Here is a 23,754-nt window from a genome sequence, read left to right as displayed (position 1 = left end):
CCAGGAACCCTTCTTACTCCTCCTACTTGCATGTGACACTGGGCTTAGGATCTGCATAGGAAACACACACACAAGCACACACCTACCTTTGTTGCCTGCAGATGCCTCCTTGGCTGTCCCCAAACGGTATCAAACCAACACCCACGGGAAGCTGTAAGCATAGAGGACATGCCTGCACCCCATTGGACTTACCTGTGTGGGTTAAATCCGGGTTATTTGACAACCTATGGCGGTGATGGTTCTGCTCAGGCAGAGCAGTGCTGATGCTCCTCATAAAGCTGTCGCTGCTGTGAAGGTTCTAGGTGACATCACAAATCCCTATGGTTACATACACAACAAAGCTGGGTTGTTGTTGTTTACACTCTGCAAGGCCTGTGGAAGTGAGTGACATCATAGCACTGTAGTTCTGAGGGTTCTAGATGGATGCAACAATCTCCTGTTGCTTCTATGAAGGCCATAATAGACGACATCACCAAACAGCTCCATAGTCACATACACAGCAAAGGAGAGATGTTGTTTACACCTAGTGATGTCAGTGGTATTGAGTGACATCACAGCACAGTGCTAAGGCTCCTGGGCCTGGACACAGCAGCGGCTGCAATATCTCAACGGAGAATACGTTTATATATATGTGTGTGTGTGCGCGTATATATATATATATATATATATATATATATATATATATATATATATTCTCCGCCGAAATCACTTTTAAACCCATTTCCACCTTTTTTTCCCTTCTCTTCCTCTTACTTTTTTTTCACGTTTTTTTACGTTTTTCTCCTTTTCGCCTCTTTTCTGGGCGTATTATTCTTCTTTTTCTTCTTTTTTTTCGTCTAATGCATACCCCATCAGTGCAGCAATGCTTATTCAATACCGCCAGCAGATGGAGACACTGGGGGATAATTTTCTAAGGATTTATACTGATTTTTCCTGTCTGAATTTGTCGCACAGAAAGTTGCAGGCCAAATATGTGTGACATTTCTGCGACTTTAGCTTCTAGAGCATTTTTACAACATTATACATAGGTGCTGAATACATAAAAAGCGACTGTTCAGCGACAGACAAGTCGCATCGGCTGAAAGTAGGCCAGAATGTCAGTCCATGTTGGAGCAGGTTTAGATACAGTCTAAAGTATAGATCTCAAAGTCTGTGCACAGAATTTAGCAAGGGCCTCGCACCTTCTGATGCATCAGGTAGGTGCACAATAGCATAGCCTAACCCTCTGTACTTTGGTCTATATTGATGCGGGACATAGACAGCCAGCTGATGACCAATCCATTAGTGCAATGGATGGCTGGAAGCATTTGTCTTTGCCTTTGCAATACCACAGAAGCAATGCATGGTCAATGTACAGCAATGACACACCTGTGTGAACAGCCAGGAGACCCCCCCCCCCCCCCCCCCCATGTTATGTTACATAGTTACATAGTTAGTACGGTCGAAAAAAGACATATGTCCATCAAGTTCAACCAGGGAATTAAGGGGTAGGGGTGTGGCGCGATATTGGGGAAGGGATGAGATTTTATATTTCTTCATAAGCATTAATCTTATTTTGTCAATTAGGAACATTCAGCACCCACCCGCTATCAAGGCAGCTGCCTATCATGTCATGCCCTACCTGCACAGGTGTGCTGGCTACTCAAATGATCCAATTAAGGAGGCCATTTAGTCAGCAGCAGCAGAAGTCCTGTGCCTGGACGCTCCAACAGGGGCCAGACACAAGCAGAAGCAGAAGCAGCAGAAGCAGCAGCAGCAGCACCACCTTTTGTTTTTTGGCTGCAGCAGCAAGGCCCACAGGGCTGGCTAGCTGGCTAGCCAGCAAGCAGGTAGCAATGAAAGTAGGAATCTTTCTTTTTAACCCTGTAAGGGGGTGGTGCACTGTACCCGAAGATACTGCCATATCGGGTCAATGCATAGGGCGACGGAAGCAAGCTTCGAAATCGGCCCCCGTTCTCAAAAATCCATTTAATATATGGTCCCCAGATAGGGGACGTATCAGATATTAAACTGATAAGAACAGATACTACACTTGATCTTAGCCAAAAGGCCGAGAAGCGATAACCGTGAAAGGGGCGGGCCCAACAAGGTCCCCTTCATGGGCACTATCACTGCTTGCTGTCAGGGAGGCTGCCAGACAATTTTCCATGCACACTCTGGGCTGGGGGGCAGTCAACCACCAGTACACACAGCAGAACCTAAACCCATACCATTATTGCTAAGCAGCAAGACAGGGGCCCATTGCACTCCCACGGGGCCTTTTTAAATGCAATCCATAACCCGGATTTGCCAGGAACCCTTCTTACTCCTCCTACTTGCATGTGACACTGGGCTTAGGATCTGCATAGGAAACACACACACAAGCACACACCTACCTTTGTTGCCTGCAGATGCCTCCTTGGCTGTCCCCAAACGGTATCAAACCAACAACCACGGGAAGCTGTAAGCATAGAGGACATGCCTGCACCCCATTGGACTTACCTGTGTGGGTTAAATCCGGGTTATTTGACAACCTATGGCGGTGATGGTTCTGCTCAGGCAGAGCAGTGCTGATGCTCCTCATAAAGCTGTCGCTGCTGTGAAGGTTCTAGGTGACATCACAAATCCCTATGGTTACATACACAACAAAGCTGGGTTGTTGTTGTTTACACTCTGCAAGGCCTGTGGAAGTGAGTGACATCATAGCACTGTAGTTCTGAGGGTTCTAGATGGATGCAACAATCTCCTGTTGCTTCTATGAAGGCCATAATAGACGACATCACCAAACAGCTCCATAGTCACATACACAGCAAAGGAGAGATGTTGTTTACACCTAGTGATGTCAGTGGTATTGAGTGACATCACAGCACAGTGCTAAGGCTCCTGGGCCTGGACACAGCAGCGGCTGCAATATCTTAACGGAGAATACGTTTATATATATGTGTGTGTGTGCGCGTATATATATATATATATATATATATATATATATATATATATATTTCTCCGCCGAAATCACTTTTAAACCCATTTCCACCTTTTTTTCCCTTCTCTTCCTCTTACTTTTTTTTCACGTTTTTTTACGTTTTTCTCCTTTTCGCCTCTTTTCTGGGCGTATTATTCTTCTTTTTCTTCTTTTTTTTCGTCTAATGCATACCCCATCAGTGCAGCAATGCTTATTCAATACCGCCAGCAGATGGAGACACTGGGGGATAATTTTCTAAGGATTTATACTGATTTTTCCTGTCTGAATTTGTCGCACAGAAAGTTGCAGGCCAAATATGTGTGACATTTCTGCGACTTTAGCTTCTAGAGCATTTTTACAACATTATACATAGGTGCTGAATACATAAAAAGCGACTGTTCAGCGACAGACAAGTCGCATCGGCTGAAAGTAGGCCAGAATGTCAGTCCATGTTGGAGCAGGTTTAGATACAGTCTAAAGTATAGATCTCAAAGTCTGTGCACAGAATTTAGCAAGGGCCTCGCACCTTCTGATGCATCAGGTAGGTGCACAATAGCATAGCCTAACCCTCTGTACTTTGGTCTATATTGATGCGGGACATAGACAGCCAGCTGATGACCAATCCATTAGTGCAATGGATGGCTGGAAGCATTTGTCTTTGCCTTTGCAATACCACAGAAGCAATGCATGGTCAATGTACAGCAATGACACACCTGTGTGAACAGCCAGGAGACCCCCCCCCCCCCCCCCCATGTTATGTTACATAGTTACATAGTTAGTACGGTCGAAAAAAGACATATGTCCATCAAGTTCAACCAGGGAATTAAGGGGTAGGGGTGTGGCGCGATATTGGGGAAGGGATGAGATTTTATATTTCTTCATAAGCATTAATCTTATTTTGTCAATTAGGAACATTCAGCACCCACCCGCTATCAAGGCAGCTGCCTATCATGTCATGCCCTACCTGCACAGGTGTGCTGGCTACTCAAATGATCCAATTAAGGAGGCCATTTAGTCAGCAGCAGCAGAAGTCCTGTGCCTGGACGCTCCAACAGGGGCCAGACACAAGCAGAAGCAGAAGCAGCAGAAGCAGCAGCAGCAGCACCACCTTTTGTTTTTTGGCTGCAGCAGCAAGGCCCACAGGGCTGGCTAGCTGGCTAGCCAGCAAGCAGGTAGCAATGAAAGTAGGAATCTTTCTTTTTAACCCTGTAAGGGGGTGGTGCACTGTACCCGAAGATACTGCCATATCGGGTCAATGCATAGGGCGACGGAAGCAAGCTTCGAAATCGGCCCCCGTTCTCAAAAATCCATTTAATATATGGTCCCCAGATAGGGGACGTATCAGATATTAAACTGATAAGAACAGATTTTTTTTTTTTTTTATAAACCTTCAGGTTTAGACTAAACACCACTTAGATAATGCGTCATTTTTGACTCATGGTGAAGTCTAACTCATCATTAGGTCATTCTTTATTTGTTCAAAGCAAATTCAAAACAAATTCAAATACCATCACCATTACACCCTTACAACATGTCTCCACTTCAAAAATTTCCATATCCCCTCTGCATCTATTTCACCTAATTTCTTTTTATCACGTAAATAAACGGTGTACAACCTATCCAGAATCATTCTTAAACTTCCTTCCACAGTCACATCTTTTCTCTTAAACACATATAAATTTCTAACATCCCACAAGACTTCCTTCACAATCGCCAACAACACAAACAACACTCTTTCATTCTTTCTTCCAATCATACTAAGACCAAACATCACAACCTCATATGACAACCTATTTATCCCAGTCAACTCCTTACACAACGGACCTATCCCTCTCCATACATTCTGAGCCATGTCACAATTCCAAATCACATGCATCACACTTTCAACCCCACTACAATCTTCCCTCGGACATATTTCACTCCTTCCAATACCTCTATTCCTTTGGAACTCTCTTACTGGTAGGGCTCCATGCAAACACTGCCATCCTATCTCTCTCTGTCTATTTGATATTCCATCTGTCATTAAACTCTTCCACACCTTAGACACATCCTGGCCTCTTACCATATTAATCGGACACTCCACCTCACTTGCGGCGACATACCCAAACACATTCTTCTTACTTTCAAACAACTCCTTTCTCACACCAATCAACCTATAACTCTCCAAAAACTTTTCCACATACAAATACCAACTCGGGCACACAAACGCATAAGGCACTCTCAAATCTCTCTCCAGCCAACCTAATTTGCATAACACACGCCCACCTAAATATCTCAACATACATGCAAAATTCTTTTCTCCTCTCATCATCCTTCTAACCGCAAACACCACATTCACCCCCAAATACACATCTAGATTTGGAAATCCCATTCCACCCTTACTACCATCCTTCATCACAACTTCTCTCCTCACTCTTTCCACTTTTGTACCCCAAAAAAACACAAACAAAATTCTTTTTAACTTCCTTAAAACCATATAACTTGGCGGAAACACTATTGCCACATACAATAAAATAGGCAATATTACACTTTTCACAACCAGCACTTTCCCAACCATAGACAAATCTCTCAACCTCCAAAGACTCAATTTTTTGGACACTCTCTTCTCTACATCATCCCAACTTTCTCTCCCATCCAATCTTTCATCCATTTTAACACCTAAAACCTGAATACCACCTTCAATATTCTTCATACCCACATCCTCACTTCCTTGCATACTACCAAAACATTTATACTCACTTTTGTCCCAATTCACCTTAAACCCAGACGCTCCACAAAACAATCCAACTAGTAACTTTGCCCTTCTCATAACAGCCACAGACTCTCCCAAAATACACACATCATCCATGTAGGCCAAAACTTTGACTTCTCTCCCACCACTCCCTGGAATTTTTAACCCTCTAACACACTTATCCCGCCGCAACATCTCTAATAATGGCTCCATAGCACATATAAAAGCCATAGGGGACAACGGACAACCCTGCCTTACACCAGAACATACTTTCACCTTCTCAGACATCCAACCATTTATCAAAACCTTACTATATACTCCATCATACAGCATCCTTACAACATTTACAAAATCACCCGGGAATCCCATTCTCACTAATACTCTAAACAAAAACCTATGTGACAGACGATCAAACGCCTTTTCAAAATCTATCGACATCACTCTAACCTCCTGTTTCCTACTCATACTATCCCATAACAAATCTCTCAACAAACACAAATTTTCATTTATTCTTCTCCCAGGCACTCCACACACTTGTTCTTCTCCAATCACCTGCTCAACCACATCTCTCATCCTATTTGTAATTATTTTAGCAAACACCTTATAATCTACATTCAACAAAGTTATCGGCCTCCAATTCCTCACATCAGTCACATCACCTTTCTTATAAATCAACACAACCACTCCACTCTTCATACTTTCCACCATTCTCTCATTCCTCCACATATACCTATACACTTCCACCAAATCATCCTTCACAACATCCCAAATCCAAGCATAAAATTCAACAGGCAACCCATCCTCTCCAGGCGTTTTATTTCTTGACATACTATCCACAGTCCTCTTCACTTCCTCCTCTCCAATCTCTCTCATCAGAGTCCCATATTCACTACCATCCACCCTCTTATCAAGCACTCTCAACACTTCATCCTGCAAGTCCTCTTCACAATCTTTTACCGCATACAACTCTTCATAAAAATTTTTAACCACTCCCAATACAGCTTTACCTTTAACCAGACAGCCATCATCATCATACACTCTTACCATATCCTCTCTCTTCCCAATAACTTTTTTAAAGAAATATTTCGAACATTTCTCATCTTTCTCTAACTTATCAAGTTTTGCTTGATACATCAACTCTTTACCTTTCTCATTCAACCAATTTTTTAGATCACTCTTCACAACCTCAATCTGCTCACCCACACTCCAGCCATACTTCTTTAACTTATTGAGAAACACCAATCTTTTATTCAACCATTCATACTTCTTCTTCCTCCCAGCATTCCGCTTATATCCCTCTCTTTTAAAGAAAACTTTTGTTTGACCCTTAACCCATTCCCACCAACACAATATATCAGGAAAATCATTCTTTTTCTTACACCAACCCCTATACTTATTAACATATCTATCATACACTCCTTCCACTTCCAACAATTTAACATTTAATTTCCATACACCCCTCCCACTCACACAATCTGCATCCAATACTAACTCACAACACACATACTCATGATCTGAATATCCTACTTTTTCTTGCATATAATTCTTACATAACACACCCTTAGACACAAAACACATATCAAGTCTGGAACTATGACTTCCACTATCAGAATAATATGTATCTAACAAAGGACACACTCCACACGCTTCAGCCACATCCTTTAACTTAAAGTCACACACCATACTTTTAAGAATATTCCCAGATACATCCACATTCCCCTTAATTTCACAGTTGAAATCCCCCACCCACACCAAAGGTATTTTACCCGGCAGAAACCTCTTAATTACCTCCAACAACCCCACCCGCTCCTCCCTCCTTACCGGCGCATACACATTTATCAACCTAAATTTAACCCCCTGCACCTTAACCTCCACCATGATACACCTCCCCTCCTCTATTACCACATAACTACAAACTTCAAACTTAAAGCTCTTAAAAAGCACCCCTACCCCATCATTCCTATTATGCCCAGACACCGACCAAACAGCAGGACCATAAGCCCATTCTCCCTTCCCCGGAATATCATTTAGCCCACATTCCTGCAAACAAATAATGTCCGCTTTTTTCCCTGCCAAGTCCTCCAAAATTACTGTCCTTCTGACTTTACTTCTAAAGACTCTAACGTTTATAGAACCGACTAAAAAAGACATACCACCATCTTAACAACCCTAAGGAAGAATTTGACAGAAAAGAAGAAAGTTATTTAGGTAGCTTTCCTCAGCGGTGTGGGAGAAGCTTCTCCCGCAGAGCACGCATCCATGTCGCTCTCAGATAGCGGTTGATACCGATTGTCCGTAGCCACCAGCGTCGACTCCATCTGTCCACCAGAAAGCTTCCTGGCCGTCTTCTTGGGGGGACGAAAAAGATCAAAGTCATCCTCTCTCTCTCTATGTCTCTCCTCACGGTCTTCACCCTCAGAAGAAGACCACTCTTCAATTTGCGGCGACTCCTCAGCCGGGGGACTGGGAGCATCCTCAATCTCCCCTTCTTCCACTTGCACCGCCATTTGCTCCTCCTCCACCACCACTTGCTCCTCCACCACCTTCACTTGCTCCTCTACCACCACAGGACTCTGTACCTCTCCAATAATAACGCTCTCTCTTGCGGGAACCACTGCAGCCGCAGCCGCAGCTGCAGCTGCCCTCCTCCTCTCCACCATTTCCTCTTCCATTCTCCTCTCCTCCTCCCTCCTCTTCAACACTGGACAGTTCTTGTACACATGGCCAGCTTCCCCACATAGGTCACAGGTCCTCGGGTGTGGACATGCACCCGCCTCATGCCCCGGTTGCTTACAGTTCCTGCATTTCTTACTGCCAGGGCAGGCCTCCTTCACATGTCCAAACAATAGACAATTTCTACAGAAAGATGGCTGTCCGTAGTAATAGAGATAACCTCTGAAACCAGCAATGGTAAAGTTCGCCGGAGGGTGCTTAACGCCTCCAATGCAATCTCCATCAAGCCGCAACTTCACAAAGAACTTATACGTGCCATTAAATACACCAATGCTGCTTGTCTGCTTAGTACCACCAGCAATAGACTCACAATAGATGCTCAAGAAGTTCTTAATCATAGAGACATCAACAAACGGATTGTACATGTGGATAAACAAAGTCTTTGTCCCCATTTCAAAAAGGGGATAAAAGGACACATCCCGCAAAACCTCACTTCCACTGTTCCGTTTTAAGCACTCATAAAAGTTCTGGCAGTCAGCATCATATAAGAAGGACACGTCATAAATACCTTGGCGCTTGTTCTCCTGGACACAAAAGAGGTCGCTCAAGGAAAATCCTGCCAGTCGCTCCACAATGGTATGGCCGATGTATTCAATGCTGTTTCTTAGACGATCCGTGGTTAGCACCTTGATGCGTACGGTCTTCTCCACTGCAGACATGTTGGATCCAGCCATCTTTCCAAATCTGTCGGTAACGAGTACCACAGTCTTGATCACCTACGCAGCTAGTCGCGGCGCAGTTCACTCGCACCCTCAGCGCCGACCGAGGCAATAAACCCCGATCTTAGCCAAAAGGCCGAGAAGCGATAACCGTGAAAGGGGCGGGCCCAACAAGGTCCCCTTCATGGGCACTATCACTGCTTGCTGTCAGGGAGGCTGCCAGACAATTTTCCATGCACACTCTGGGCTGGGGGGCAGTCAACCACCAGTACACACAGCAGAACCTAAACCCATACCATTATTGCTAAGCAGCAAGACAGGGGCCCATTGCACTCCCACGGGGCCTTTTTAAATGCAATCCATAACCCGGATTTGCCAGGAACCCTTCTTACTCCTCCTACTTGCATGTGACACTGGGCTTAGGATCTGCATAGGAAACACACACACAAGCACACACCTACCTTTGTTGCCTGCAGATGCCTCCTTGGCTGTCCCCAAACGGTATCAAACCAACACCCACGGGAAGCTGTAAGCATAGAGGACATGCCTGCACCCCATTGGACTTACCTGTGTGGGTTAAATCCGGGTTATTTGACAACCTATGGCGGTGATGGTTCTGCTCAGGCAGAGCAGTGCTGATGCTCCTCATAAAGCTGTCGCTGCTGTGAAGGTTCTAGGTGACATCACAAATCCCTATGGTTACATACACAACAAAGCTGGGTTGTTGTTGTTTACACTCTGCAAGGCCTGTGGAAGTGAGTGACATCATAGCACTGTAGTTCTGAGGGTTCTAGATGGATGCAACAATCTCCTGTTGCTTCTATGAAGGCCATAATAGACGACATCACCAAACAGCTCCATAGTCACATACACAGCAAAGGAGAGATGTTGTTTACACCTAGTGATGTCAGTGGTATTGAGTGACATCACAGCACAGTGCTAAGGCTCCTGGGCCTGGACACAGCAGCGGCTGCAATATCTCAACGGAGAATACGTTTATATATATGTGTGTGTGTGCGCGTATATATATATATATATATATATATATATATATATATATATATATATATTTCTCCGCCGAAATCACTTTTAAACCCATTTCCACCTTTTTTTCCCTTCTCTTCCTCTTACTTTTTTTTCACGTTTTTTTACGTTTTTCTCCTTTTCGCCTCTTTTCTGGGCGTATTATTCTTCTTTTTCTTCTTTTTTTTCGTCTAATGCATACCCCATCAGTGCAGCAATGCTTATTCAATACCACCAGCAGATGGAGACACTGGGGGATAATTTTCTAAGGATTTATACTGATTTTTCCTGTCTGAATTTGTCGCACAGAAAGTTGCAGGCCAAATATGTGTGACATTTCTGCGACTTTAGCTTCTAGAGCATTTTTACAACATTATACATAGGTGCTGAATACATAAAAAGCGACTGTTCAGCGACAGACAAGTCGCATCGGCTGAAAGTAGGCCAGAATGTCAGTCCATGTTGGAGCAGGTTTAGATACAGTCTAAAGTATAGATCTCAAAGTCTGTGCACAGAATTTAGCAAGGGCCTCGCACCTTCTGATGCATCAGGTAGGTGCACAATAGCATAGCCTAACCCTCTGTACTTTGGTCTATATTGATGCGGGACATAGACAGCCAGCTGATGACCAATCCATTAGTGCAATGGATGGCTGGAAGCATTTGTCTTTGCCTTTGCAATACCACAGAAGCAATGCATGGTCAATGTACAGCAATGACACACCTGTGTGAACAGCCAGGAGACCCCCCCCCCCCCCCCCATGTTATGTTACATAGTTACATAGTTAGTACGGTCGAAAAAAGACATATGTCCATCAAGTTCAACCAGGGAATTAAGGGGTAGGGGTGTGGCGCGATATTGGGGAAGGGATGAGATTTTATATTTCTTCATAAGCATTAATCTTATTTTGTCAATTAGGAACATTCAGCACCCACCCGCTATCAAGGCAGCTGCCTATCATGTCATGCCCTACCTGCACAGGTGTGCTGGCTACTCAAATGATCCAATTAAGGAGGCCATTTAGTCAGCAGCAGCAGAAGTCCTGTGCCTGGACGCTCCAACAGGGGCCAGACACAAGCAGAAGCAGAAGCAGCAGAAGCAGCAGCAGCAGCACCACCTTTTGTTTTTTGGCTGCAGCAGCAAGGCCCACAGGGCTGGCTAGCTGGCTAGCCAGCAAGCAGGTAGCAATGAAAGTAGGAATCTTTCTTTTTAACCCTGTAAGGGGGTGGTGCACTGTACCCGAAGATACTGCCATATCGGGTCAATGCATAGGGCGACGGAAGCAAGCTTCGAAATCGGCCCCCGTTCTCAAAAATCCATTTAATATATGGTCCCCAGATAGGGGACGTATCAGATATTAAACTGATAAGAACAGATACTACACTTGATCTTAGCCAAAAGGCCGAGAAGCGATAACCGTGAAAGGGGCGGGCCCAACAAGGTCCCCTTCATGGGCACTATCACTGCTTGCTGTCAGGGAGGCTGCCAGACAATTTTCCATGCACACTCTGGGCTGGGGGGCAGTCAACCACCAGTACACACAGCAGAACCTAAACCCATACCATTATTGCTAAGCAGCAAGACAGGGGCCCATTGCACTCCCACGGGGCCTTTTTAAATGCAATCCATAACCCGGATTTGCCAGGAACCCTTCTTACTCCTCCTACTTGCATGTGACACTGGGCTTAGGATCTGCATAGGAAACACACACACAAGCACACACCTACCTTTGTTGCCTGCAGATGCCTCCTTGGCTGTCCCCAAACGGTATCAAACCAACACCCACGGGAAGCTGTAAGCATAGAGGACATGCCTGCACCCCATTGGACTTACCTGTGTGGGTTAAATCCGGGTTATTTGACAACCTATGGCGGTGATGGTTCTGCTCAGGCAGAGCAGTGCTGATGCTCCTCATAAAGCTGTCGCTGCTGTGAAGGTTCTAGGTGACATCACAAATCCCTATGGTTACATACACAACAAAGCTGGGTTGTTGTTGTTTACACTCTGCAAGGCCTGTGGAAGTGAGTGACATCATAGCACTGTAGTTCTGAGGGTTCTAGATGGATGCAACAATCTCCTGTTGCTTCTATGAAGGCCATAATAGACGACATCACCAAACAGCTCCATAGTCACATACACAGCAAAGGAGAGATGTTGTTTACACCTAGTGATGTCAGTGGTATTGAGTGACATCACAGCACAGTGCTAAGGCTCCTGGGCCTGGACACAGCAGCGGCTGCAATATCTCAACGGAGAATACGTTTATATATATGTGTGTGTGTGCGCGTATATATATATATATATATATATATATATATATATATATATATATTTCTCCGCCGAAATCACTTTTAAACCCATTTCCACCTTTTTTTCCCTTCTCTTCCTCTTACTTTTTTTTCACGTTTTTTTACGTTTTTCTCCTTTTCGCCTCTTTTCTGGGCGTATTATTCTTCTTTTTCTTCTTTTTTTTCGTCTAATGCATACCCCATCAGTGCAGCAATGCTTATTCAATACCGCCAGCAGATGGAGACACTGGGGGATAATTTTCTAAGGATTTATACTGATTTTTCCTGTCTGAATTTGTCGCACAGAAAGTTGCAGGCCAAATATGTGTGACATTTCTGCGACTTTAGCTTCTAGAGCATTTTTACAACATTATACATAGGTGCTGAATACATAAAAAGCGACTGTTCAGCGACAGACAAGTCGCATCGGCTGAAAGTAGGCCAGAATGTCAGTCCATGTTGGAGCAGGTTTAGATACAGTCTAAAGTATAGATCTCAAAGTCTGTGCACAGAATTTAGCAAGGGCCTCGCACCTTCTGATGCATCAGGTAGGTGCACAATAGCATAGCCTAACCCTCTGTACTTTGGTCTATATTGATGCGGGACATAGACAGCCAGCTGATGACCAATCCATTAGTGCAATGGATGGCTGGAAGCATTTGTCTTTGCCTTTGCAATACCACAGAAGCAATGCATGGTCAATGTACAGCAATGACACACCTGTGTGAACAGCCAGGAGACCCCCCCCCCCCCCCCCCATGTTATGTTACATAGTTACATAGTTAGTACGGTCGAAAAAAGACATATGTCCATCAAGTTCAACCAGGGAATTAAGGGGTAGGGGTGTGGCGCGATATTGGGGAAGGGATGAGATTTTATATTTCTTCATAAGCATTAATCTTATTTTGTCAATTAGGAACATTCAGCACCCACCCGCTATCAAGGCAGCTGCCTATCATGTCATGCCCTACCTGCACAGGTGTGCTGGCTACTCAAATGATCCAATTAAGGAGGCCATTTAGTCAGCAGCAGCAGAAGTCCTGTGCCTGGACGCTCCAACAGGGGCCAGACACAAGCAGAAGCAGAAGCAGCAGAAGCAGCAGCAGCAGCACCACCTTTTGTTTTTTGGCTGCAGCAGCAAGGCCCACAGGGCTGGCTAGCTGGCTAGCCAGCAAGCAGGTAGCAATGAAAGTAGGAATCTTTCTTTTTAACCCTGTAAGGGGGTGGTGCACTGTACCCGAAGATACTGCCATATCGGGTCAATGCATAGGGCGACGGAAGCAAGCTTCGAAATCGGCCCCCGTTCTCAAAAATCCATTTAATATATGGTCCCCAGATAGGGGACGTATCAGATATTAAACTGATAAGAACAGATTTTTTTTTTTTTTTTTTTTTTTTTTTTTTTTTTATAAACCTTCAGGTTTAGACTAAACACCACTTAGATAACGCGTCATTTTTGACTCATGGTGAAGTCTAACTCATCATTAGGTCATTCTTTATTTGTTCAAAGCAAATTCAAAACAAATTCAAATACCATCACCATTACACCCTTACAACATGTCTCCACTTCAAAAATTTCCATATCCCCTCTGCATCTATTTCACCTAATTTCTTTTTATCACGTAAATAAACGGTGTACAACCTATCCAGAATCATTCTTAAACTTCCTTCCACAGTCACATCTTTTCTCTTAAACACATATAAATTTCTAACATCCCACAAGACTTCCTTCACAATCGCCAACAACACAAACAACACTCTTTCATTCTTTCTTCCAATCATACTAAGACCAAACATCACAACCTCATATGACAACCTATTTATCCCAGTCAACTCCTTACACAACGGACCTATCCCTCTCCATACATTCTGAGCCATGTCACAATTCCAAATCACATGCATCACACTTTCAACCCCACTACAATCTTCCCTCGGACATATTTCACTCCTTCCAATACCTCTATTCCTTTGGAACTCTCTTACTGGTAGGGCTCCATGCAAACACTGCCATCCTATCTCTCTCTGTCTATTTGATATTCCATCTGTCATTAAACTCTTCCACACCTTAGACACATCCTGGCCTCTTACCATATTAATCGGACACTCCACCTCACTTGCGGCGACATACCCAAACACATTCTTCTTACTTTCAAACAACTCCTTTCTCACACCAATCAACCTATAACTCTCCAAAAACTTTTCCACATACAAATACCAACTCGGGCACACAAACGCATAAGGCACTCTCAAATCTCTCTCCAGCCAACCTAATTTGCATAACACACGCCCACCTAAATATCTCAACATACATGCAAAATTCTTTTCTCCTCTCATCATCCTTCTAACCGCAAACACCACATTCACCCCCAAATACACATCTAGATTTGGAAATCCCATTCCACCCTTACTACCATCCTTCATCACAACTTCTCTCCTCACTCTTTCCACTTTTGTACCCCAAAAAAACACAAACAAAATTCTTTTTAACTTCCTTAAAACCATATAACTTGGCGGAAACACTATTGCCACATACAATAAAATAGGCAATATTACACTTTTCACAACCAGCACTTTCCCAACCATAGACAAATCTCTCAACCTCCAAAGACTCAATTTTTTGGACACTCTCTTCTCTACATCATCCCAACTTTCTCTCCCATCCAATCTTTCATCCATTTTAACACCTAAAACCTGAATACCACCTTCAATATTCTTCATACCCACATCCTCACTTCCTTGCATACTACCAAAACATTTATACTCACTTTTGTCCCAATTCACCTTAAACCCAGACGCTCCACAAAACAATCCAACTAGTAACTTTGCCCTTCTCATAACAGCCACAGACTCTCCCAAAATACACACATCATCCATGTAGGCCAAAACTTTGACTTCTCTCCCACCACTCCCTGGAATTTTTAACCCTCTAACACACTTATCCCGCCGCAACATCTCTAATAATGGCTCCATAGCACATATAAAAGCCATAGGGGACAACGGACAACCCTGCCTTACACCAGAACATACTTTCACCTTCTCAGACATCCAACCATTTATCAAAACCTTACTATATACTCCATCATACAGCATCCTTACAACATTTACAAAATCACCCGGGAATCCCATTCTCACTAATACTCTAAACAAAAACCTATGTGACAGACGATCAAACGCCTTTTCAAAATCTATCGACATCACTCTAACCTCCTGTTTCCTACTCATACTATCCCATAACAAATCTCTCAACAAACACAAATTTTCATTTATTCTTCTCCCAGGCACTCCACACACTTGTTCTTCTCCAATCACCTGCTCAACCACATCTCTCATCCTATTTGTAATTATTTTAGCAAACACCTTATAATCTACATTCAACAAAGTTATCGGCCTCCAATTCCTCACATCATTCACATCACCTTTCTTATAAATCAACACAACCACTCCACTCTTCATACTTTCCACCATTCTCTCATTCCTCCACATATACCTATACACTTCCACCAAATCATCCTTCACAACATCCCAAATCCAAGCATAAAATTCAACAGGCAACCCATCCTCTCCAGGCGTTTTATTTCTTGACATACTATCCACAGTCCTCTTCACTTCCTCCTCTCCAATCTCTCTCATCAGAGTCCCATATTCACTACCATCCACCCTCTTATCAAGCACTCTCAACACTTCATCCTGCAAGTCCTCTTCACAATCTTTTACCGCATACAACTCTTCATAAAAATTTTTAACCACTCCCAATACAGCTTTACCTTTAACCAGACAGCCATCATCATCATACACTCTTACCATATCCTCTCTCTTCCCAATAACTTTTTTAAAGAAATATTTCGAACATTTCTCATCTTTCTCTAACTTATCAAGTTTTGCTTGATACATCAACTCTTTACCTTTCTCATTCAACCAATTTTTTAGATCACTCTTCACAACCTCAATCTGCTCACCCACACTCCAGCCATACTTCTTTAACTTATTGAGAAACACCAATCTTTTATTCAACCATTCATACTTCTTCTTCCTCCCAGCATTCCGCTTATATCCCTCTCTTTTAAAGAAAACTTTTGTTTGACCCTTAACCCATTCCCACCAACACAATATATCAGGAAAATCATTCTTTTTCTTACACCAACCCCTATACTTATTAACATATCTATCATACACTCCTTCCACTTCCAACAATTTAACATTTAATTTCCATACACCCCTCCCACTCACACAATCTGCATCCAATACTAACTCACAACACACATACTCATGATCTGAATATCCTACTTTTTCTTGCATATAATTCTTACATAACACACCCTTAGACACAAAACACATATCAAGTCTGGAACTATGACTTCCACTATCAGAATAATATGTATCTAACAAAGGACACACTCCACACGCTTCAGCCACATCCTTTAACTTAAAGTCACACACCATACTTTTAAGAATATTCCCAGATACATCCACATTCCCCTTAATTTCACAGTTGAAATCCCCCACCCACACCAAAGGTATTTTACCCGGCAGAAACCTCTTAATTACCTCCAACAACCCCACCCGCTCCTCCCTCCTTACCGGCGCATACACATTTATCAACCTAAATTTAACCCCCTGCACCTTAACCTCCACCATGATACACCTCCCCTCCTCTATTACCACATAACTACAAACTTCAAACTTAAAGCTCTTAAAAAGCACCCCTACCCCATCATTCCTATTATGCCCAGACACCGACCAAACAGCAGGACCATAAGCCCATTCTCCCTTCCCCGGAATATCATTTAGCCCACATTCCTGCAAACAAATAATGTCCGCTTTTTTCCCTGCCAAGTCCTCCAAAATTACTGTCCTTCTGACTTTACTTCTAAAGACTCTAACGTTTATAGAACCGACTAAAAAAGACATACCACCATCTTAACAACCCTAAGGAAGAATTTGACAGAAAAGAAGAAAGTTATTTAGGTAGCTTTCCTCAGCGGTGTGGGAGAAGCTTCTCCCGCAGAGCACGCATCCATGTCGCTCTCAGATAGCGGTTGATACCGATTGTCCGTAGCCACCAGCGTCGACTCCATCTGTCCACCAGAAAGCTTCCTGGCCGTCTTCTTGGGGGGACGAAAAAGATCAAAGTCATCCTCTCTCTCTCTATGTCTCTCCTCACGGTCTTCACCCTCAGAAGAAGACCACTCTTCAATTTGCGGCGACTCCTCAGCCGGGGGACTGGGAGCATCCTCAATCTCCCCTTCTTCCACTTGCACCGCCATTTGCTCCTCCTCCACCACCACTTGCTCCTCCACCACCTTCACTTGCTCCTCTACCACCACAGGACTCTGTACCTCTCCAATAATAACGCTCTCTCTTGCGGGAACCACTGCAGCCGCAGCCGCAGCTGCAGCTGCCCTCCTCCTCTCCACCATTTCCTCTTCCATTCTCCTCTCCTCCTCCCTCCTCTTCAACACTGGACAGTTCTTGTACACATGGCCAGCTTCCCCACATAGGTCACAGGTCCTCGGGTGTGGACATGCACCCGCCTCATGCCCCGGTTGCTTACAGTTCCTGCATTTCTTACTGCCAGGGCAGGCCTCCTTCACATGTCCAAACAATAGACAATTTCTACAGAAAGATGGCTGTCCGTAGTAATAGAGATAACCTCTGAAACCAGCAATGGTAAAGTTCGCCGGAGGGTGCTTAACGCCTCCAATGCAATCTCCATCAAGCCGCAACTTCACAAAGAACTTATACGTGCCATTAAATACACCAATGCTGCTTGTCTGCTTAGTACCACCAGCAATAGACTCACAATAGATGCTCAAGAAGTTCTTAATCATAGAGACATCAACAAACGGATTGTACATGTGGATAAACAAAGTCTTTGTCCCCATTTCAAAAAGGGGATAAAAGGACACATCCCGCAAAACCTCACTTCCACTGTTCCGTTTTAAGCACTCATAAAAGTTCTGGCAGTCAGCATCATATAAGAAGGACACGTCATAAATACCTTGGCGCTTGTTCTCCTGGACACAAAAGAGGTCGCTCAAGGAAAATCCTGCCAGTCGCTCCACAATGGTATGGCCGATGTATTCAATGCTGTTTCTTAGACGATCCGTGGTTAGCACCTTGATGCGTACGGTCTTCTCCACTGCAGACATGTTGGATCCAGCCATCTTTCCAAATCTGTCGGTAACGAGTACCACAGTCTTGATCACCTACGCAGCTAGTCGCGGCGCAGTTCACTCGCACCCTCAGCGCCGACCGAGGCAATAAACCCCGATCTTAGCCAAAAGGCCGAGAAGCGATAACCGTGAAAGGGGCGGGCCCAACAAGGTCCCCTTCATGGGCACTATCACTGCTTGCTGTCAGGGAGGCTGCCAGACAATTTTCCATGCACACTCTGGGCTGGGGGGCAGTCAACCACCAGTACACACAGCAGAACCTAAACCCATACCATTATTGCTAAGCAGCAAGACAGGGGCCCATTGCACTCCCACGGGGCCTTTTTAAATGCAATCCATAACCCGGATTTGCCAGGAACCCTTCTTACTCCTCCTACTTGCATGTGACACTGGGCTTAGGATCTGCATAGGAAACACACACACAAGCACACACCTACCTTTGTTGCCTGCAGATGCCTCCTTGGCTGTCCCCAAACGGTATCAAACCAACACCCACGGGAAGCTGTAAGCATAGAGGACATGCCTGCACCCCATTGGACTTACCTGTGTGGGTTAAATCCGGGTTATTTGACAACCTATGGCGGTGATGGTTCTGCTCAGGCAGAGCAGTGCTGATGCTCCTCATAAAGCTGTCGCTGCTGTGAAGGTTCTAGGTGACATCACAAATCCCTATGGTTACATACACAACAAAGCTGGGTTGTTGTTGTTTACACTCTGCAAGGCCTGTGGAAGTGAGTGACATCATAGCACTGTAGTTCTGAGGGTTCTAGATGGATGCAACAATCTCCTGTTGCTTCTATGAAGGCCATAATAGACGACATCACCAAACAGCTCCATAGTCACATACACAGCAAAGGAGAGATGTTGTTTACACCTAGTGATGTCAGTGGTATTGAGTGACATCACAGCACAGTGCTAAGGCTCCTGGGCCTGGACACAGCAGCGGCTGCAATATCTCAACGGAGAATACGTTTATATATATGTGTGTGTGTGCGCGTATATATATATATATATATATATATATATATATATATATATATATATATTTCTCCGCCGAAATCACTTTTAAACCCATTTCCACCTTTTTTTCCCTTCTCTTCCTCTTACTTTTTTTTCACGTTTTTTTACGTTTTTCTCCTTTTCGCCTCTTTTCTGGGCGTATTATTCTTCTTTTTCTTCTTTTTTTTCGTCTAATGCATACCCCATCAGTGCAGCAATGCTTATTCAATACCGCCAGCAGATGGAGACACTGGGGGATAATTTTCTAAGGATTTATACTGATTTTTCCTGTCTGAATTTGTCGCACAGAAAGTTGCAGGCCAAATATGTGTGACATTTCTGCGACTTTAGCTTCTAGAGCATTTTTACAACATTATACATAGGTGCTGAATACATAAAAAGCGACTGTTCAGCGACAGACAAGTCGCATCGGCTGAAAGTAGGCCAGAATGTCAGTCCATGTTGGAGCAGGTTTAGATACAGTCTAAAGTATAGATCTCAAAGTCTGTGCACAGAATTTAGCAAGGGCCTCGCACCTTCTGATGCATCAGGTAGGTGCACAATAGCATAGCCTAACCCTCTGTACTTTGGTCTATATTGATGCGGGACATAGACAGCCAGCTGATGACCAATCCATTAGTGCAATGGATGGCTGGAAGCATTTGTCTTTGCCTTTGCAATACCACAGAAGCAATGCATGGTCAATGTACAGCAATGACACACCTGTGTGAACAGCCAGGAGACCCCCCCCCCCCCCCATGTTATGTTACATAGTTACATAGTTAGTACGGTCGAAAAAAGACATATGTCCATCAAGTTCAACCAGGGAATTAAGGGGTAGGGGTGTGGCGCGATATTGGGGAAGGGATGAGATTTTATATTTCTTCATAAGCATTAATCTTATTTTGTCAATTAGGAACATTCAGCACCCACCCGCTATCAAGGCAGCTGCCTATCATGTCATGCCCTACCTGCACAGGTGTGCTGGCTACTCAAATGATCCAATTAAGGAGGCCATTTAGTCAGCAGCAGCAGAAGTCCTGTGCCTGGACGCTCCAACAGGGGCCAGACACAAGCAGAAGCAGAAGCAGCAGAAGCAGCAGCAGCAGCACCACCTTTTGTTTTTTGGCTGCAGCAGCAAGGCCCACAGGGCTGGCTAGCTGGCTAGCCAGCAAGCAGGTAGCAATGAAAGTAGGAATCTTTCTTTTTAACCCTGTAAGGGGGTGGTGCACTGTACCCGAAGATACTGCCATATCGGGTCAATGCATAGGGCGACGGAAGCAAGCTTCGAAATCGGCCCCCGTTCTCAAAAATCCATTTAATATATGGTCCCCAGATAGGGGACGTATCAGATATTAAACTGATAAGAACAGATACTACACTTGATCTTAGCCAAAAGGCCGAGAAGCGATAACCGTGAAAGGGGCGGGCCCAACAAGGTCCCCTTCATGGGCACTATCACTGCTTGCTGTCAGGGAGGCTGCCAGACAATTTTCCATGCACACTCTGGGCTGGGGGGCAGTCAACCACCAGTACACACAGCAGAACCTAAACCCATACCATTATTGCTAAGCAGCAAGACAGGGGCCCATTGCACTCCCACGGGGCCTTTTTAAATGCAATCCATAACCCGGATTTGCCAGGAACCCTTCTTACTCCTCCTACTTGCATGTGACACTGGGCTTAGGATCTGCATAGGAAACACACACACAAGCACACACCTACCTTTGTTGCCTGCAGATGCCTCCTTGGCTGTCCCCAAACGGTATCAAACCAACACCCACGGGAAGCTGTAAGCATAGAGGACATGCCTGCACCCCATTGGACTTACCTGTGTGGGTTAAATCCGGGTTATTTGACAACCTATGGCGGTGATGGTTCTGCTCAGGCAGAGCAGTGCTGATGCTCCTCATAAAGCTGTCGCTGCTGTGAAGGTTCTAGGTGACATCACAAATCCCTATGGTTACATACACAACAAAGCTGGGTTGTTGTTGTTTACACTCTGCAAGGCCTGTGGAAGTGAGTGACATCATAGCACTGTAGTTCTGAGGGTTCTAGATGGATGCAACAATCTCCTGTTGCTTCTATGAAGGCCATAATAGACGACATCACCAAACAGCTCCATAGTCACATACACAGCAAAGGAGAGATGTTGTTTACACCTAGTGATGTCAGTGGTATTGAGTGACATCACAGCACAGTGCTAAGGCTCCTGGGCCTGGACACAGCAGCGGCTGCAATATCTCAACGGAGAATACGTTTATATATATGTGTGTGTGTGCGCGTATATATATATATATATATATATATATATATATATATATATTTCTCCGCCGAAATCACTTTTAAACCCATTTCCACCTTTTTTTCCCTTCTCTTCCTCTTACTTTTTTTTCACGTTTTTTTACGTTTTTCTCCTTTTCGCCTCTTTTCTGGGCGTATTATTCTTCTTTTTCTTCTTTTTTTTCGTCTAATGCATACCCCATCAGTGCAGCAATGCTTATTCAATACCGCCAGCAGATGGAGACACTGGGGGATAATTTTCTAAGGATTTATACTGATTTTTCCTGTCTGAATTTGTCGCACAGAAAGTTGCAGGCCAAATATGTGTGACATTTCTGCGACTTTAGCTTCTAGAGCATTTTTACAACATTATACATAGGTGCTGAATACATAAAAAGCGACTGTTCAGCGACAGACAAGTCGCATCGGCTGAAAGTAGGCCAGAATGTCAGTCCATGTTGGAGCAGGTTTAGATACAGTCTAAAGTATAGATCTCAAAGTCTGTGCACAGAATTTAGCAAGGGCCTCGCACCTTCTGATGCATCAGGTAGGTGCACAATAGCATAGCCTAACCCTCTGTACTTTGGTCTATATTGATGCGGGACATAGACAGCCAGCTGATGACCAATCCATTAGTGCAATGGATGGCTGGAAGCATTTGTCTTTGCCTTTGCAATACCACAGAAGCAATGCATGGTCAATGTACAGCAATGACACACCTGTGTGAACAGCCAGGAGACCCCCCCCCCCCATGTTATGTTACATAGTTACATAGTTAGTACGGTCGAAAAAAGACATATGTCCATCAAGTTCAACCAGGGAATTAAGGGGTAGGGGTGTGGCGCGATATTGGGGAAGGGATGAGATTTTATATTTCTTCATAAGCATTAATCTTATTTTGTCAATTAGGAACATTCAGCACCCACCCGCTATCAAGGCAGCTGCCTATCATGTCATGCCCTACCTGCACAGGTGTGCTGGCTACTCAAATGATCCAATTAAGGAGGCCATTTAGTCAGCAGCAGCAGAAGTCCTGTGCCTGGACGCTCCAACAGGGGCCAGACACAAGCAGAAGCAGAAGCAGCAGAAGCAGCAGCAGCAGCACCACCTTTTGTTTTTTGGCTGCAGCAGCAAGGCCCACAGGGCTGGCTAGCTGGCTAGCCAGCAAGCAGGTAGCAATGAAAGTAGGAATCTTTCTTTTTAACCCTGTAAGGGGGTGGTGCACTGTACCCGAAGATACTGCCATATCGGGTCAATGCATAGGGCGACGGAAGCAAGCTTCGAAATCGGCCCCCGTTCTCAAAAATCCATTTAATATATGGTCCCCAGATAGGGGACGTATCAGATATTAAACTGATAAGAACAGATACTACACTTGATCTTAGCCAAAAGGCCGAGAAGCGATAACCGTGAAAGGGGCGGGCCCAACAAGGTCCCCTTCATGGGCACTATCACTGCTTGCTGTCAGGGAGGCTGCCAGACAATTTTCCATGCACACTCTGGGCTGGGGGGCAGTCAACCACCAGTACACACAGCAGAACCTAAACCCATACCATTATTGCTAAGCAGCAAGACAGGGGCCCATTGCACTCCCACGGGGCCTTTTTAAATGCAATCCATAACCCGGATTTGCCAGGAACCCTTCTTACTCCTCCTACTTGCATGTGACACTGGGCTTAGGATCTGCATAGGAAACACACACACAAGCACACACCTACCTTTGTTGCCTGCAGATGCCTCCTTGGCTGTCCCCAAACGGTATCAAACCAACACCCACGGGAAGCTGTAAGCATAGAGGACATGCCTGCACCCCATTGGAATTACCTGTGTGGGTTAAATCCGGGTTATTTGACAACGTATGGCGGTGATGGTTCTGCTCAGGCAGAGCAGTGCTGATGCTCCTCATAAAGCTGTCGCTGCTGTG

General features: G+C 44.5%; 6 non-coding genes across 6 annotated transcripts; all 6 read right to left on the bottom strand.

Annotated features, from left to right (window-relative positions):
* Positions 1-1,871: 1,871 nt before the first annotated feature.
* LOC130300220 (U2 spliceosomal RNA) lies at positions 1,872-2,062 on the bottom strand. The gene has a single exon (XR_008851204.1). It is a non-coding gene; the product is annotated as a U2 spliceosomal RNA (small nuclear RNA).
* Positions 2,063-4,155: 2,093 nt separating this feature from the next.
* Positions 4,156-4,348, bottom strand: LOC130300231 (U2 spliceosomal RNA). The gene has a single exon (XR_008851215.1). It is a non-coding gene; the product is annotated as a U2 spliceosomal RNA (small nuclear RNA).
* A 6,962-nt stretch (positions 4,349-11,310) lies between these two features.
* LOC130300219 (U2 spliceosomal RNA) lies at positions 11,311-11,501 on the bottom strand. Its single transcript, XR_008851203.1, has one exon. It is a non-coding gene; the product is annotated as a U2 spliceosomal RNA (small nuclear RNA).
* Positions 11,502-13,596: 2,095 nt separating this feature from the next.
* On the bottom strand, positions 13,597-13,792 carry LOC130300232 (U2 spliceosomal RNA). The gene has a single exon (XR_008851216.1). It is a non-coding gene; the product is annotated as a U2 spliceosomal RNA (small nuclear RNA).
* Positions 13,793-20,768: 6,976 nt separating this feature from the next.
* On the bottom strand, positions 20,769-20,959 carry LOC130300218 (U2 spliceosomal RNA). Its single transcript, XR_008851202.1, has one exon. It is a non-coding gene; the product is annotated as a U2 spliceosomal RNA (small nuclear RNA).
* Positions 20,960-23,044: 2,085 nt separating this feature from the next.
* Positions 23,045-23,235, bottom strand: LOC130300217 (U2 spliceosomal RNA). The gene has a single exon (XR_008851201.1). It is a non-coding gene; the product is annotated as a U2 spliceosomal RNA (small nuclear RNA).
* Positions 23,236-23,754: the final 519 nt, after the last annotated feature.

The sequence above is a fragment of the Hyla sarda genome, unplaced genomic scaffold (assembly GCF_029499605.1).
Source record: "Hyla sarda isolate aHylSar1 unplaced genomic scaffold, aHylSar1.hap1 scaffold_1070, whole genome shotgun sequence".
Taxonomy (NCBI): domain Eukaryota; kingdom Metazoa; phylum Chordata; class Amphibia; order Anura; family Hylidae; genus Hyla; species Hyla sarda.
This window is presented reverse-complemented; position numbering and strand designations above follow the sequence as displayed.